The 16,038-nt window shown below is 37.1% G+C and overlaps 2 long non-coding RNA genes and 2 other non-coding genes across 4 annotated transcripts; 1 reads left to right on the forward strand and 3 right to left on the reverse strand.

Moving 5' to 3' along the window:
* Positions 1 to 3,786: 3,786 nt before the first annotated feature.
* LOC118486645 lies at positions 3,787 to 6,075 on the reverse strand. The gene is made up of 2 exons (XR_004879319.1): positions 5,207 to 6,075; positions 3,787 to 4,402 (listed from the first exon to the last, which is right to left on the reverse strand). It is a non-coding gene; the product is annotated as an uncharacterized LOC118486645 (long non-coding RNA).
* LOC118487084 lies at positions 4,429 to 4,640 on the reverse strand. Its single transcript, XR_004880250.1, has one exon. It is a non-coding gene; the product is annotated as a small nucleolar RNA U3 (small nucleolar RNA).
* Positions 4,562 to 6,322, forward strand: LOC118486646. The gene is made up of 2 exons (XR_004879320.1): positions 4,562 to 4,635; positions 6,069 to 6,322. It is a non-coding gene; the product is annotated as an uncharacterized LOC118486646 (long non-coding RNA).
* LOC118487083 lies at positions 5,862 to 6,073 on the reverse strand. Its single transcript, XR_004880249.1, has one exon. It is a non-coding gene; the product is annotated as a small nucleolar RNA U3 (small nucleolar RNA).
* Positions 6,323 to 16,038: the final 9,716 nt, after the last annotated feature.

Below are 16,038 nucleotides of genomic sequence, written 5' to 3' on the forward strand. Positions count from 1 at the left end.
CACAAACATGAATAAAATAGCTTCGTTTTCATTATGATCAATAGTCTCGAATTACAAACGAAACGAAAGTAGGTTACAAAGAGAGTACAAGTGTCTAAATATGGAAGGTACAACACGACTTGCTAAAATAAGAAAGGTACGAAAATGCGGAGCGTTACAGTGTCAGAACTCATGAAAAGGCTCGTGGAGCCGTTTCAGTTGGCCATTTTTGAAAAGTCGACCATTCAATGGCTATTTTGGTGATTATCCCTTAAGACTATGGGGTATGGGGCTTGGGTTGGGGCGTGGCCCTTGGGGCTTGGGTTTGAAGCGGGGCGTGGGGCGGGCTTGAGATCCGATGTGGCGGCCTCCTATTCGCTGTCCACCGCCATGTCATAGCGGGTTTGAATTTTAAATTCCAACCGTTTGGCCAAGCCAAGCGGTCACCCCAACCCCCAACATCCCCTATAAATGTAACCCCAAACCCCACCGGCTACCCCATCCCAAATCGTCGCTGTCCACCGCTACCCCAACCATAACCCGCTTGATCCCACGAACCCGCTACCCCAACCCAAAGAAGATGGCCTCTTGGACCCACGGAGAAGAATTGGCTCTCGTCACAAGCGTCGTTGACGCTATGAAGGGCCGACAACCCGGCCAAACACGATATTGGCCGGAAGCATTCGCAAGCTACCGACATAACGTCGGACACGACCGACACAACCTCAACGCGTGCCAACATAAATGGCGCGAGCTACGGCCCAAGCTCGATCGTTTCAAAGCCTACTACGAAGCCGTTCCGAGCGGCGAGTTAAGCCACGAGGACCGGATGGCGGTGGCGAACATTGGAGTTTCGAGGCAAGGAGCGAAAGGCGTTCGACAAGCTCGCCCTTTTTGAAATTTACCTAACGCTCTAGGTTTTTTTATTTTGTAATTTTTAGGAATTATGTAATTTTTAGGATTATGTAATTTTTAAAAATTTAATAAAATTTTAGGTTTTTTTTTTTTTATAAATGTTGTGTGAATTTTTTAAATTTTTTTTAATAACCTGCCAACCCAAGCGGTGCACCTACGCCCCGCCATAACCCACGGACACGTCACTAGACGGTGGAAGGGCTCAAACTTTACGTGTCAACTCATGCCCCCAACCCAAGCCCCACCATGCCTACGCTCTAAATATCCTTGATTCTTTGTGATAGTTTTCGAGTTCCACTTGTCATGTCAACCGACTGTGAGGCTAAGGTCTCCTTGATTAGTGACACCCATTATTGACTTGATGTATTTGTTATTTTTTAGAACAAGTATAAGTTGTCACCTAGTGTACATTCAAAATTAATATGACGGTAAAATTAATCTTAAAACCAATAACTTTATCTCTCAACATGTTTATTGAATCGATGAAACAAACTACATGAATCTTGGTAAGGGCTTGCAATCACAACCCAAACTATCATTTACGGGTAGATATGGGTCAAAATTTTATGCCTTTGGGTTACTTTGGGTAAGTAAAAAGTGAAGGACGGGTCAAAATGGATAGCTGACAAATTCTTGCTTTGGAGGAGCGGGTCAGCATGGGTCAAGGAAGGTGACCAAACGGGTCAGAACGGGTCGAGGCAGGTGAAGTTCGGGTTCTCCATTATTCTGAAGACTGAAGAGCGGGTACAGTAGCCTCTTCATCTACCGCATTGGTCGTCGCCTCGTCGCCGTCGTACACCACCGTCATCAACCACCATCGTCCACCGTCGTCGTCCACTGCCATCGTACACCGCCGTAGTCCAACACCATCGTCTACTGCCTTTAACTCTAGAAAGACACAAAAAATGTCACCCGCCTTGGTCGTCGCCTCGTCACCGTCTTCCACCGCCGTCATCCACCACCATCATCTACTGCCTTTAACTCGAGAGAGACAAAAAATGTCACGAAATCGATTCTGAAAATAGAGTGACCCAGATAAAACCAATCGAACTAAATACAACCTCGATCTTCGTATTTATTGAACAAATTGGCAGCAAAAATTAATATTTGTTTAGTTTATGTTTCTTCCCAGTTTCAATGTGTGAGAAAGGTTGAACTTTGAGACTTTTGAGGGGTAGGTGAGAGATAAAGAATTGTAATACTTTTATGATTTAATTTATAATTTACAAAAACACTATTATGGCTTTACTTTTTCGTATTTTTTTTTTTGTGAAAAATAGATAAGTAGGAATCTTTTGAAGTTTATTAAAAGAGTAAACTGCCATTTTGGTCCCTGTGGTTTGGTCACTTTTGCCACTTTAGTCCAAAACTCAAACTTTTTGCATCTGGGTCCCTGTGGTTTCAGTTTTATTGCCATTTTGGTCCAAAAATGAAATCAGATCATATTTGTCTTATAAAATCCTGCAATTTTGTCATTTTCCTCAGAGGCAAATCAGGTCATATTTGTCTTATAAAATATGATATTTATTTATAAAAAGAAATGATCATTTTGCCCCTGCGGAAAATGACAAAATTTGCAGGATTTTATAAGACAAATATGACATGATTTCATTTTTGGACCAAAATGGCAATAAAACTGAAACCACAGGGACCCAGATGCAAAAAGTTTGAGTTTTGGACTAAAGTGGCAAAAGTGACCAAACCTCAGGGACCAAAATGGCAGTTTACTCTTATTAAAATTTATTTATTAGGAAAAATTTATCTAATTTCTCATAAACCACCCGGCGTTTGACCCTACGGTTTTGCCAAGTCATACCCCTAACTGTTACATCTTTCTTTTTTAGGAAAAAGCATTCTTTTAAAACCAACCCGACCTGACCCGAAACCCATTCTGATCCGGACCCTTTCCGACCTGAACCCGTTCCAACCCGAACCCATTTCGACCCGAACGAAAACAACCCTTTTTTTAATTGACCCGTTTTGACCCGATCCCGTTTTGACCCATGATCCAACCCGACCCGACCCGTTTGCCAGGTCATAAAAAGGTCAAAGAAAAGAATGTTACATGATGAGTATTTTGCTTAAATCAAAGACCATTTTTGTCTACATTTGTTCCTTCAAAAGGTATTTTGCTTAAATCAAAGACCATACATGATGAGTTGCAGACACCATTGATAAACATACATGACTAAATCAAAGTCAACTGCAGTTTATCTTAAGGTAAAAACTACCATAATCGCCACTCACTGAAGTTAGACATTTATCCGATTTCTTGTATCGCGATAACAAAAGATGCAGGCAGACACCTCAATTTAATACTGTTTTTAATTAGGAATGGATCCAATGTGATAACTTCCCAGAAACTTGTTTGTTTTATGTAAATACCTAAGCAAGAAGCATCATTGTAGGCATGGTGAAAAAAGTGAACACACACAACGACACGGGTGTCGTGGGCGAAGCTTTATACCCCGGTCCCACTGATTTTTCGCTCGTGGTGTTAATTTTATCGAAAATTTCCGATTTTTTTAGTGTAAAATATTGGATTTTAAAGAGTCCGGCCCCCACTGAATTTTTGTTCAAGCTCCGCCACTGACGGGTGTATTAGCTCAACTTATGCACGTGTCGTATTAGATAATATCAAAGTAAGGTTCGCACACATACTCAAATTCACGAATAATTTATAGGAATCTTTTTAACTCGATCAGATAGAAACAGGTGACATCTTCTATAGTCCTATCATTACTTATTTTTATGTTATGTTATGCAGTATATGGGTTGGACTGATATGAAACTCCTATAGTCATATCATTACTTTTTTTAACGGCGTAAATTGTTATGATACAAACCAAATCGTTATCAAGTGGTCCTAGAAAATAGATAGAAGCTTAGAAAGAAAATAAGAGAGGAATTCTGATTCAATTAATAACTTTTCATTTATGATCTAAAACAAAGACTTCATGGCTAATTATATAGCCTACAGACCAAGGAATTGATATAAAGACCCACTGCTACTAGTACTACCCACTAACACACTTAACTATTATGACTAAATTAACTGACATGAAATGAAAGGCAAACAAAACACAAAACATAATAAGGAAGACATGGTGCCAAGCCGATATCATTCACACTATCAGTGGATGACACCACGGATTTGGAAGCCCAAGAAGATCCAAAAGAGGCAATGGGAAGCTTGCACCATGACCATATGTAAGATCACACTACTTTTGCAACATATGCAAGACAACAGGATGTGGTTAGCGTTTCCATAAGCACCCCTGCATAACGGACAATTCAGACTATCTACATTGACCCACCACCCCCTTTTAGCAAGTGCCTCTCCATAGGGAGCCGATTTAACTGTGCCCGCCACAAGAAGTTAATTTTAATAGGGCTCCAAGTTAAGCAAACCAGTGATGGGACAACCTGATTTAGATGCGTACCGTCAATCTGAACCAGGTCGTCTTCGACTGAGAACAGACAGCACCATCAACGAACCCATCAGATTCTGCAGGTCAACAAAAAAGGGGGTGTTGTCTGTCAGACAACCATGTAACCATGCCAGAACCCATTAGATGGGCTCGCAACGATCCTCTACTGAGCCATGGTCAAGACCATAAGCTCTGTTAATCACGCTCTGGTTACACGGTCATGGCTCATCAACCAAACATGGGTTTCTGTCTTCTTAGGAATCAAGAATACAGAGGTACGAGCCTATAGAACAGATCCTGTTCAAGTAAGGTCGTGCCTCAGTGTCTCTATCTTCTGTTTATATACAAAATTCCATTTGCACTTTCCACCGATGTGGGACGAGACATACCCATTCTTTTGGGTTTAGTCAACGAATTTTCACTCACATGCAACATTTTTTTTTATAAAAAAGATTTGTTACACCCTGGTTGTTGTACCAACATAGATTACAAAAGCTCATTCTATCCATTTTTCATCAGAATCAATATAAATTTGAAGTCGAAGCCCAATATTCATGGCAACTCTTACTACCTAAACTTGATTCTGTTGTATCATAAAAGCCACATATTTGCCAAATTGGAGACAGAAATAACAAGACTTAACACTTTATACGGTTAGTCAAACTAATTGAATACACGACTTCAAAAAAAACTTTTAAGAACAAATAGAAAGTATGTTTTTCTTCAAGCCACAAACGGGCAGTGTAGCATAGGCATAAACCGACACGACGCAAGCACCCTGCAAATAAGGCTATAGTGATCCACCATAGACCTATGGTGCAAGTGTTGTGGCACTACACATCCACAAACTCATGTATAAGTTCCGAAAATTAACAAGTTACCTAAGAAACCCAAAGAGCATCTGCAGGTATCTTATGATAAGAAGCCTCCATATCACCAGTCACTGTGACTGATGAGGTTCATACGAGTGGCGAAGCTTGAAATTTTTTACCGGAGGGTCGAAAACGTATATACCCAAAAAATTCTATAGAACCGGGGGGTCGAAAACATATATACCCAAAAATTTCTATACGAAAACTACATATATAACACTACTGGCCGAAAAGTTCGGGGGATCGGGCGCCCCTCCCGGCCCCTTCAAAGCATCGCCCCTGGTTCATACACCGTTGATGAGCTCATGAAAACTGCAGTTGGATCATTAGAAAAACAGCTTTTGTATCATCAATTTATCATGATAACACAAGATGCAGGTATTAGGTAGACATATATCCTTATGTAAATATTTCAGTTCTTCAACTTATGCATATGTCATGTTAGTATATGTTACACTTAGAATTCAGAAGACATTACAGAGTCATGAAATGACGCTTTCGATCCCTTTGAATTTCTTATTTAAAGTTTCTGGTAAGCCAACATGTCACTTAACAAGAACTGCTAAATCGAATAGAAGAGAAGAGTTGAGCGGACGACAAAAAGAGGACTGATCCTTGCAAACTAAAGAACCGAATCAACACAAAAAAGGGAAAAAAGGGAAGTTGTCTGTCAGACAACCATGTAACCATGCCAGAACCCATCAGATGGGCTGGCAACGATCCTCTACTGAGCCATGGTCAAGACCATAAGCTCTGTTAATCACGCTCTGGTTACATGGTCATGGCTCATCAACCAGACATGGGTTTCTGTCTTCTTAGGAATCAAGAATACAGAGGTACGAGCCTATAGAACAGATCCTGTTCAAGTAAGGTCGTGCCATTGTGTCACTCCATTGAGTCTATATACATACTCTCGTTTGTACATTCCACCGATGTGGGATGAGACTATCCCGTATTTCACCCTATTGAGTTTACGTTTAGTCAAGAAAATCTACACTTCGCATGCCCTTTCTTAAAAGGGAGCATAAATCATAAAAAAATATCTCATTTGTTCCCTTATCCACTATATATCAGTTAATATAAACAATCTAGTCTCTTTGGATGCACATAGTAGAGTTGAAATGATTTGATAATGTGGATCTTGTGATCTACTTGGTAAGAACTGATTTGATGTTCAAAGATTTCTCAATAATAACTCTTTTGCTCTTGTAATGGAATAAGTTTTCTCTGCTTAAATGAAACACTTCCAGAGTTTAAGTTTGTGAGGATGACACTTTTGGTCCCTTGAAAATTGAATCCCTTTATTCAGACCACTAAACAGTAAACACATAGTTTGGTGTTTTTTTGAATTTGACATTATTTATGGCTTAGCTTGACTTTTACGTCAACATAAGATATATTTTATCCTGTTTATTCTGATTTTTTTGGATGTTAAGTAAATCCCGGTTAACTATAATAGAATGGTGAGGTGACACTAACTTTATCAACATAAATTGTTGTAGGTTTAAGTGGCCAAGGTGTATACATAGTGATTTCAAAATCAAAACATGGTATGTACACTGGTGAAGCTTGAAAAAAAAGTTCGAGGGGTCGGAAGATAATGGACCTAAAAAAAAATTATATCTCGTAGTTTCGAGGTGTATGTTCGGGTCGGATGTCGGTAATTCGATTCGGGTCGGGTCAAACATTAATATCAAATAAAAAACGTTCTCAAACATTAAAACGTAAACATTGTTTAACAAACAAACGAACAAAGACACCAAAACAATAAAAAGGAGAAAGGAAGGAGGGTACCCGGTTTCCTAAATTTCAAACTCTAATAGTTACAGAAAGATTCAACAAGTTTAGGGCAAAAAATCGGACCAATTTCACCCCTAATTTCAACCTAAATCACATAAATTGAAGCCCTAAATTAAACCTAAAGATAAAAAACACATACCTTATTGAAGAAGTCGAACAAGACCACAAGCAGCGCAACCCTTCTGATCTTCTGTTCATCGTCTCCTCGAAGTCGAACAACACCACCAGCTGTCCAGCCACTTCTGTTCTTCTGTTCTCAGCTAAATGGCGCTGGTTTTTTTGTTTTTTTTTTTTTTTTTTTTTGATTGTTCGTAATCCGGAAATCCACCGATTTGGGTTTTTTTTTTTATACAATGTTAGGTTGGGCTTTTAATTTGGTCTTTATATAATGATTTTTGGGCTATAATAAATATAACGATCTGATTTTGGGTTTTTTTTATTAAATATTTTATTTGGGCTATATAAATAATCTTTTTATAAAACCGAGGGGTCGAAAACATATATACCTACTTTTTTTTTAAAACCGGGGGGGGGGGGGTCGAAAACGTACATATCTAAAAATTTCTATACGAAAAGTACATACGTAACACTACTGCGCGAAAAGTTCGGGGGGTCGGGCGCCCCTCCCCGCCCCTTCAATCCTGCGCCCCTGGGTATGTATCAAAGTATATTTGATTAAGGCCCTGTTTGTTTGCATCTGAATGGAATCAATCAGATGTTGGCTTTGGTGTTTGGTTCGACATCTAAATGGCATCTGAATGAGGATTTCAAGCTCTTAACTATTTAGCTTTAAGGAGTCGTTGAACCATTGAAAGGAGTAAAGGTTGTTATTCAGTCAGAGGCTCTGATCTACCAACAGTGCCTAAAAGTTTTGATCTAGATGCACATATATTCCTTAAATATTGCCTCTTAAATTAAGTATGATTTTGTGACTTGAGGTAGCATAACCATTTAAATTTTTTTGAAGGGATATAAAAATGATTTTTATGAATGTTAATTGTTTTTTTCTTTTTCTTTCTTTCTTCTTCTTTCTTTTTTTTTTTTTTTTTTTTTTTGCGTGTGACATTAGCTTAGGCACAACATGTGCACATGCAACATAGGCCTACAAAGAAGTGTGATTCTTACCTACCATATCGTGACCATACCATAGGAAACATATTTTTTGGGTACTATAAACAATGACAGACCAAAGACATATCATACAGGGTAAAATGACGACACAAAAAATAATTCATATATAGCATCTATACAATTGAAATCCGAAGGACTCGCAAGTTCTTTAACGTGACCCATCAAAATTATTTGCATGATATGAAACCAAAATTAAGATATATCACATAGCTAATCTCACTTGCCATAACACTCTCAGTCAAGGGTCAAGAGTTCTAACCTCCCACTCTAGCTTTTTGTGTTATATTTCTTTTAGGGCATTGCATTGTAGTGCCTTCAAGGCCAACCATTTTCTTATTTAATTTATTTTCCAAATTGACCTCTTTAATATTTATTTAATCACATTAACCTCTTTTAAATTTACTAGTTAGATATTAACATCTAATTTATTTGTATTATACTCTAAATTCTTAATGTACTAATTTACAATAAAAAAATGAAATTTCCTTTGTATAAATACTAAAAAGTATATGTTTAAGTTATTCCTTATTTACCACCAAGATATTATCACAGTCAATAAATGCTTAAATAAAAATTTAGGACATAATAATTTACAACTATTCTCATATTTGTTGTTTAGACCATGCGTAGTGGTCAAAAAAGTAGGCGTTTTTTTGCCCAATAATGCCCAACCACGCCCAACATTGGCACTCGGGGCGTTTTTTTGGCAAAAATTGGTTTAGGCGTTTTATTTTCCACGCTCAGCTTCATTTCTTGTGTCCAATCACCTTCATCTTCCTTTTTGTAAAACCAATCAGGTTTTTTGATTTTTTTTATTTAATTTTATTACAAACATAATGCCCCACAATGCCCACATCCCCACTACACCCATTTTAGGAAACGCCCCATAATGTTCCATTGCTGACTGGGCTGTCACATGACGCAAAACGCCCAAGGGTGGGGTGTTACCCGCTACACATGGTCTTAGTGTTTTCAAATTGTCGAGGTATTATAATTAGCCATCAGTGGCAGACCTAAGATTTTTTTCCTTGGGGTGAAGAATATTTTTTAACATTTTAGGCCCCTGGCTATATAAAAAAGTTCGGTTCATAGCGGGTCGGGTCATGTAAAATAAAAGAACATCAAACTAAAACTTATATAATCATAAAAACAGGTCAAAAGTCATTAGAAACATATTTAAAAAGTAAAAATTATAAGTTTTGTCCTTTATCTTGATACCATATTTCAGGCGGTGTCATTTTCAACGAATTTGACAGGTTTTGCCCTTTATAGGGAATTTTGTTACACATTTTGTCCTTTGACCCTAACCTAGTTAGATTTTCTTGTTAAATCTGGTTACATGCAAGTCACATGAGGGTAGTTTAGTCTTTATACATATAAAGGACAATTTTTGTAAATATCACCCATTATATAATTAAATCTTGTCTTCTTCACCAAACACCAAAAACCCACACAGTTCCAGAAACCCTTTGAATCTTTCTCTTTCTCTCTCTACACTTCCACCACTGTAACGCCCACTTTTTCACATTCAAAAATACAAATAATGACATACTATTTTTAACGAAAATTGGGCATAACCCGTTCGTACTATAAACAATTCCCCTGCTTTTAACAAACATCATTCAAATAAACTTCTATGACACTTTTTCAAAAGAAATAAAAGTTGTGACCATACAAGACTTAACACAAGGGTTATGTCCGAACTACCCAAAAAAAAAAGGTTTTAAAATTCAAACTACTTACAAACACCCTAAAACATAAAATTTACATTTACATTACAAAAATTATTTGACCCATTTCAAAAGATAACTTGAACCGAAAGTGCATATATGGATGATGTGGTGTGTTCGAATCCGAGCTCGCACCATCCGCTATTCGGAACATATTTTCTTAACAATTTCTTCGTTTTCATTAGACTTCTACTATATCCTTCGAGATGATTATTAAAATTTATTCTTTGGTCGTGTTCATTTCATTCTAATATTTTAATTTTTTTTTATACTTTCCTTTCTTTCATGCTAGGTGTTAACGATCCTTTATGACCACACCACATGGCTGATAAACCTAACTAGAACTTCATTCACAACCTTCCAATCATATACGTTCTTACTTCGAAACATTTAGACATGACCCGGTTGACATTTAGAGGATCCTAATTACCATAAGTTGCATTTTCGGAAACTTAACGAAACTATTGGATTTGCCTTAAGAAATATTCTACAACGAAGTTTAGGAAATATGTTAGTATGCCTAACATATTTCAATGACTTTCATTCTCTTACTTATTACACTTTCGTTAATTTTATATATACTTTTCACTTCATTATATGTTACTTCATGCCATCATGCTTACGTCTTATTAACCTTTGTCATTTTAATTATGGTTATCATGCTTTTATTTCATAATTCCGGGTGTTAATAGCCACTTAGTGACCATACCGCATTCCTTTCATCATCCCCGGTGTTTACGGTCACTTCGTGACCACACCGTATACCATTCATCATTCTCGGTGCTAACGGTCACTTCGTGACCACACCGCGTACCGTTTATCATAGGGCATCATCTTTACCATCATTATTGGTAATATCATTATCATCATCATTTACACTCAATGCACCCGCCATCTACAATTACATACTTTATTAGATACCGTATCATCCTTTTCTTTATCATTCATGCATTATTTGCTTTCAATAATTCATTTCCGTAGGTCATAAAACCATACTTTCCTTCATTACGAACATTCTAGACATGTTAATCAAAACATACATTCATTCTTACACTTACTTCTTATTCCTTGTTCTTTAACTAATAGCCTTCATGTTAGTCAACTTATATTCATGGTTTCATTATCATTCACGTTTACATTGTCCGCCATCTACATAAAACATTCATTTCATTCATTAAATTTTTATTTTTTTTATACTTTCCTTCATCATAATTAACTCATTTTATCATACTACAATCAATTTACATTTCATATTTCATGCATTATCGTCATCGACGATCATGTCGTATCGTGTAGATCAAAATCTTTGATCGCAACGATTTACCTTTTCATCCTTCATGTACACTTTCCCTTATCATTCTTAATATCAAAATTACCTTAGACATTGGTTACAAGGCCTTAGAAACTGTTTAAAACAAGTCCGGTATTCAAAACAAACAAATTAAAAAAAATTGCCAGCATTTGAAGTCCTCGTGGGCCGCGAAGGATAGCCCTCTAGCTATCGCGGGCCGCGACCGTTGTCGCGCGACGCGGCGGTGATTTCAATTGGGTGCCGCGCAGCGTGATGCCCCCTTTTTCACAGAGTGTTCGGTCCGGGTTTCCATTTACTTTAATCTTTGTCCCTTCTCTCGGGCTCGTTATTCTAACGTAATACGTTCCCGTCATCCGACTTGCGTTTACGTTTGCTATCAAACATCTTACTTGTTTGATTCATTTGGGTACCTTTTTAATTCGTCCCATTCACCCCGTCCCTACTACATCAGATGTAAATATATGTCTATCATAAAAAGTTCATGGCATCATGTGTTCACTACTTACTTGGCCAGAGTAAGCGATCAATACACGACACACGTGACCTTTCACCACCGTTCATGGCGGACGGCCACCACCCTACACCTCTCGAACAAGCTTACCAGATCATCCACCGCTACGACTCATCCTCCTCAGAAGACACCAAAACTCGCACCATCTTCCAATCCAACCGTCACGAACTCAACACGTACCTCCAAGCCGTCGATGAAATCCAACGCAACATGGACTCAATCACCGTCTCCGACAACGGCGGAGAACATCAGTCAACGAAAGTCAACGCCTACATCCAAATCGCCATGGCTCGTCAACCGTACAGTCATAGACGATGATGATTTCTTTTCCGTTCACACTACGACGATGATAACGTCAGCCGGACAGACAATAATTTCGTTACCGTTCGCACTACCGGAGATGATGACGTCAGCAGAACAGATCTAGGAGATTTTATGTTTGATGAAGATGAAGGTTCTGGATGTGAACTCGAATCTCCGGCCGTGATGGTGGTAGAGAGTGAAGCTGATTGTATCGTTGTTATAGATCTAGGGTTTTGGTGGAGGTTATGGTGGGTTGATGGTGGCAGAGAGTGAAGCTGATTGTGGAGGTTGTGGTGGGGGCAATGACTGATTTGTGGTGGGTTGATGGTGGTAGTGGGAGGTGGTAGGTGCTGGGTCTTGGGTGAAGCTGATTGTGAGAGAGAGAGGGTGGTAGAGAGAGAAAGTTGTAGGGAAGAGAGTGGTAAATAGAGAGAGGGTGGTTTTATATTTAAAAATGTTTTGTTTTATTTTTTATATAATATTAAATAAAGGGGTAAAAAGACTAAAATACCCTTGGGTAACCAGACATAACAAAAAAATCTAACTAGGTTAGGGTCTAATGACAAAACATGTAACAAAATTCCCTATAAAGGGCACATACCCTCATGTGCAAGGCACATGCTATAGTTAACTGAAAATTTTAACTCGGTTAATACTAAAGGACGTAGGGTGTAATAGGTTTTCCAAATAAATGATTGTGACTGTAATTATTGAAGTTAAAGGTTATCCATTGCAATCTGATACAAACATAAAAGACGAAAAGGCTAATTTACCCCTTTTAATTTTGATTTGATTTTGTAGTTTAACCTCTTTAAGACTTAGGGGCTGTTTGGCAACTTATGAATGGTTAAGTGTTGAACCAGTAAGAGGTCTGAACCGTTAAGTGTTGAACTAGTAAGAGCTCTAAATCATTAAGAAACAATATAATGCTTAATTATTCAGAGACAAATGTCTGACCAATTCATATCAGACGTCTTAACCATTCAGACTAAGTATAATGCTTAACCATTCAGAGGCAAATGTCTGAACCATTGAGACATTTGCTCGCAAAACAAACAGTCTGAACCATTAAATATTGAACCAGTAAGAAGTTTGAACAAGTAAGAACTAAACAATCAGCAACTTATTTAATAATGTTAACCTATTTAGTATTCATTTAATTACATTAACATCCTTTTCAATTACTAGTAGATTTTAATATTTTATTATATCACTAGTTTAGAAACCCATGCATTATACGGATTGAATAAAGAAAATATTAAATAACTTAGTAAAGAAAATTTAGAAATCTTAAAACAATAAATTAAGATAAGATAAGATGTGACTGAAATTATATATAGAATTATGATATATGGCACAACTAGTTATATGTTTATTAGGTGGATTTTTTTGTTTCTCAGTTCTGAATTTATTAATTTAAAAAAAAAATCATTTGTATCAATTTATTATTTTAGGTTCTTCCTTATAAGGGAAGTATCATCTGAGAAGAAAATTTAATTGAGAAAAAAAAATAATACAATTGTAAAACATTAGATAATTTTTTTTTATCTCATTTACTATTATCTTTGACTAATTAAATAGTCACAAATACTATCATTCTCCACACTACAATTTTTTGCCTACACATATCAAAATTTATCCTACATGTTTAGAGATTTATCATACACCTATCCAAATTTATCCCACACTTTATCCTACACAACTTGTATATTTTGTATCAACAGTTGTTGCTACTTCAGTGGTTTCAACATCTGTTACCCAACCAACTGCCACCACTACCATTTCAACACACACTACATCCACTGCCTTATCACCATTACCAAAAATCACTTCACCACCACCAATACCACCTGCCAAAAGGCAGAAGACAACAGTTGACACATCTTCTGTGGTAATGGCAACAGTGGTTGAAACACCAATTGTTTCAACAACTGTTAGTCAAACGCACACCATCACTACTCAAACACCACAAACAAAACCATCATCACAAAAATCACCACCTGCCTTAAAGCAAAAGACAACTGTTGATACATCAACACTTGTAGTGACAACAGTGGTTGAGACACTAGTTGTTTCAACAACTGTTAGTCAGTTACCTACCACTTCAAACAATCCTTCCCAAGCCATAATTCCTTTTGCTCCAAAACCTCAAACAGAAACACCTCCTCCTGAAAATGTGTATACTAGAAGAAAAAAGTTTCAAGTGCATGATGATGACATACCAGCACCTGATCATGTTTCATCTGTACCTTACAAAATCACCAAACCTGAATCTTTCATTCCTCCAAAGTTGGTCAATCCAATCAAAGATCCAATAGCTCTTCAAGGATATGACTCTGCAGATACTACACCAGTAGCTGCCAGTTATCTACTGGAACTCCATGTAGTAAAGAATGAAATGAGGCAGTTCTACACAGTGGATGATCCTTCAAAAAGGAAATTGAAAAGAGGCGCGTGGGTTTGTTTAGGGGCATTCTAGTCAATCCAAGGCAATAGTTTCTCTCTCCTCCAATTTCCTCCTCCCCCCTTTTTAAACGTTAATAACTCTTTTATACGACATTATTTTTTTATAAAAATTGCACCAAAAAACGAGCGTTTTTTATCTTCAAAACGAGTAACTATTGCTATATTTTCGAAAAAAAATTAAAACCCAGTTGCGTAAAACGCAATGGAAAAAACCCAGTTGCGTAAAACGCAATGAAAAAAAAAACCTAAAAATGACGTTTTTCTAAAACGCAATACACAAAAAAACACAAAGAAATGTCTTATTTGTAAAACGCAATGGCCAGAAAACATAATGTCTTATTTCTAAAACGCAATAACCTAAAAACACAAAAGAAAATGTACTTTGTAAAACGCAATGGACAGAAAACACATAAAAATGTGTTTTACCTAAAATGCAATGCACCAAAAACACAAAGAAATGTCTTATTTCTAAAACGCAATGGCCAGAAAACATTTAAAATGCCTGTTTTCTAAAACGCAATGGACTGAAAACACATAAAAATGTGTTTTACCTAAAACGCAATGCACAAAAAATACAAACAGATGTCTTATTTATAAAACGCAATGGCCATAAAACACTTAAAAATGTCTCCTTTCTAAAACGCAATGGCCATAAAACACTTAAAAATGTCTCCTTTCTAAAACGCAATGGCCTAAAAAAACAAAAGAAAGTGTTCTCTCAAAAACGCAATGGACTGAAAACACCTAAAAATGTGTTTTACCTAAAACGCAATGACTAAAGACACTTCAAAAATGTGTTTTTTTCTAAAACGCAATGGCCAGAAAACACATAAAAATGTCTTAGTTCTAAAACGCAATAGCCTAAAAACACCAAAGAAAATGTTTTCTCTCTCAAACGCATTGAACCAGGACAATAGTTTTGTCTGTGAATTTTCTGAACCAGGAAGTAGGAGATCAAAAGACTGTCTACGAATGCAGTTTTCCAGAGAAAATTTACAGAAAATTAAAAGACTGTCTACGGACCCCGCCAGGGGCTGCCGCCCCTGGGACCCTGCTACCAGGGGCGCTGCCCCCGGACCCCCGCCAAGATCGTAAAACGCAATGACTAAATCAAAGACCCAAAAAATAAAAATGAAATTAAAGAATTTTCTTACATGGATCGAAGTCGGTTTCTTCAACGATTGAAGAAATTTGAATGATTGAAACACTTATCAGAGATCGAATCGAACAGGTCGAGTGATTATCTTCAAAATCACCGGAAAAAACGAGATTTTGTATGAAATTAAACTGGGTTTTTTCTTCAAAAAAGCTGAAGAACACGTTGATCGGGTGTTTGAATCATTGATTGGTGATGAAAATCGCACTATAATATAGTGATTATTGAGATAGAAAGTGAAGAAATGGTTGAAGATGGTGGGTTTTGAAAATGGTGGGTTTTCATGTTACTGGGAAGAAGAAGAAAGAAGAAAAAAAGAATAACATGGACTAAAATACCCTTCCTCTTTATTTTAAATTTTGCCACATGTCCTAATCCTATTGCTTTCTATACTTTTTAGCCAAAATAAACTTTCTATTTAATCCTTACCCA

This window comes from Helianthus annuus, chromosome 14 (genome assembly GCF_002127325.2).
Source record: "Helianthus annuus cultivar XRQ/B chromosome 14, HanXRQr2.0-SUNRISE, whole genome shotgun sequence".
In the NCBI taxonomy this organism is placed as follows: Eukaryota; Viridiplantae; Streptophyta; class Magnoliopsida; order Asterales; family Asteraceae; genus Helianthus; species Helianthus annuus.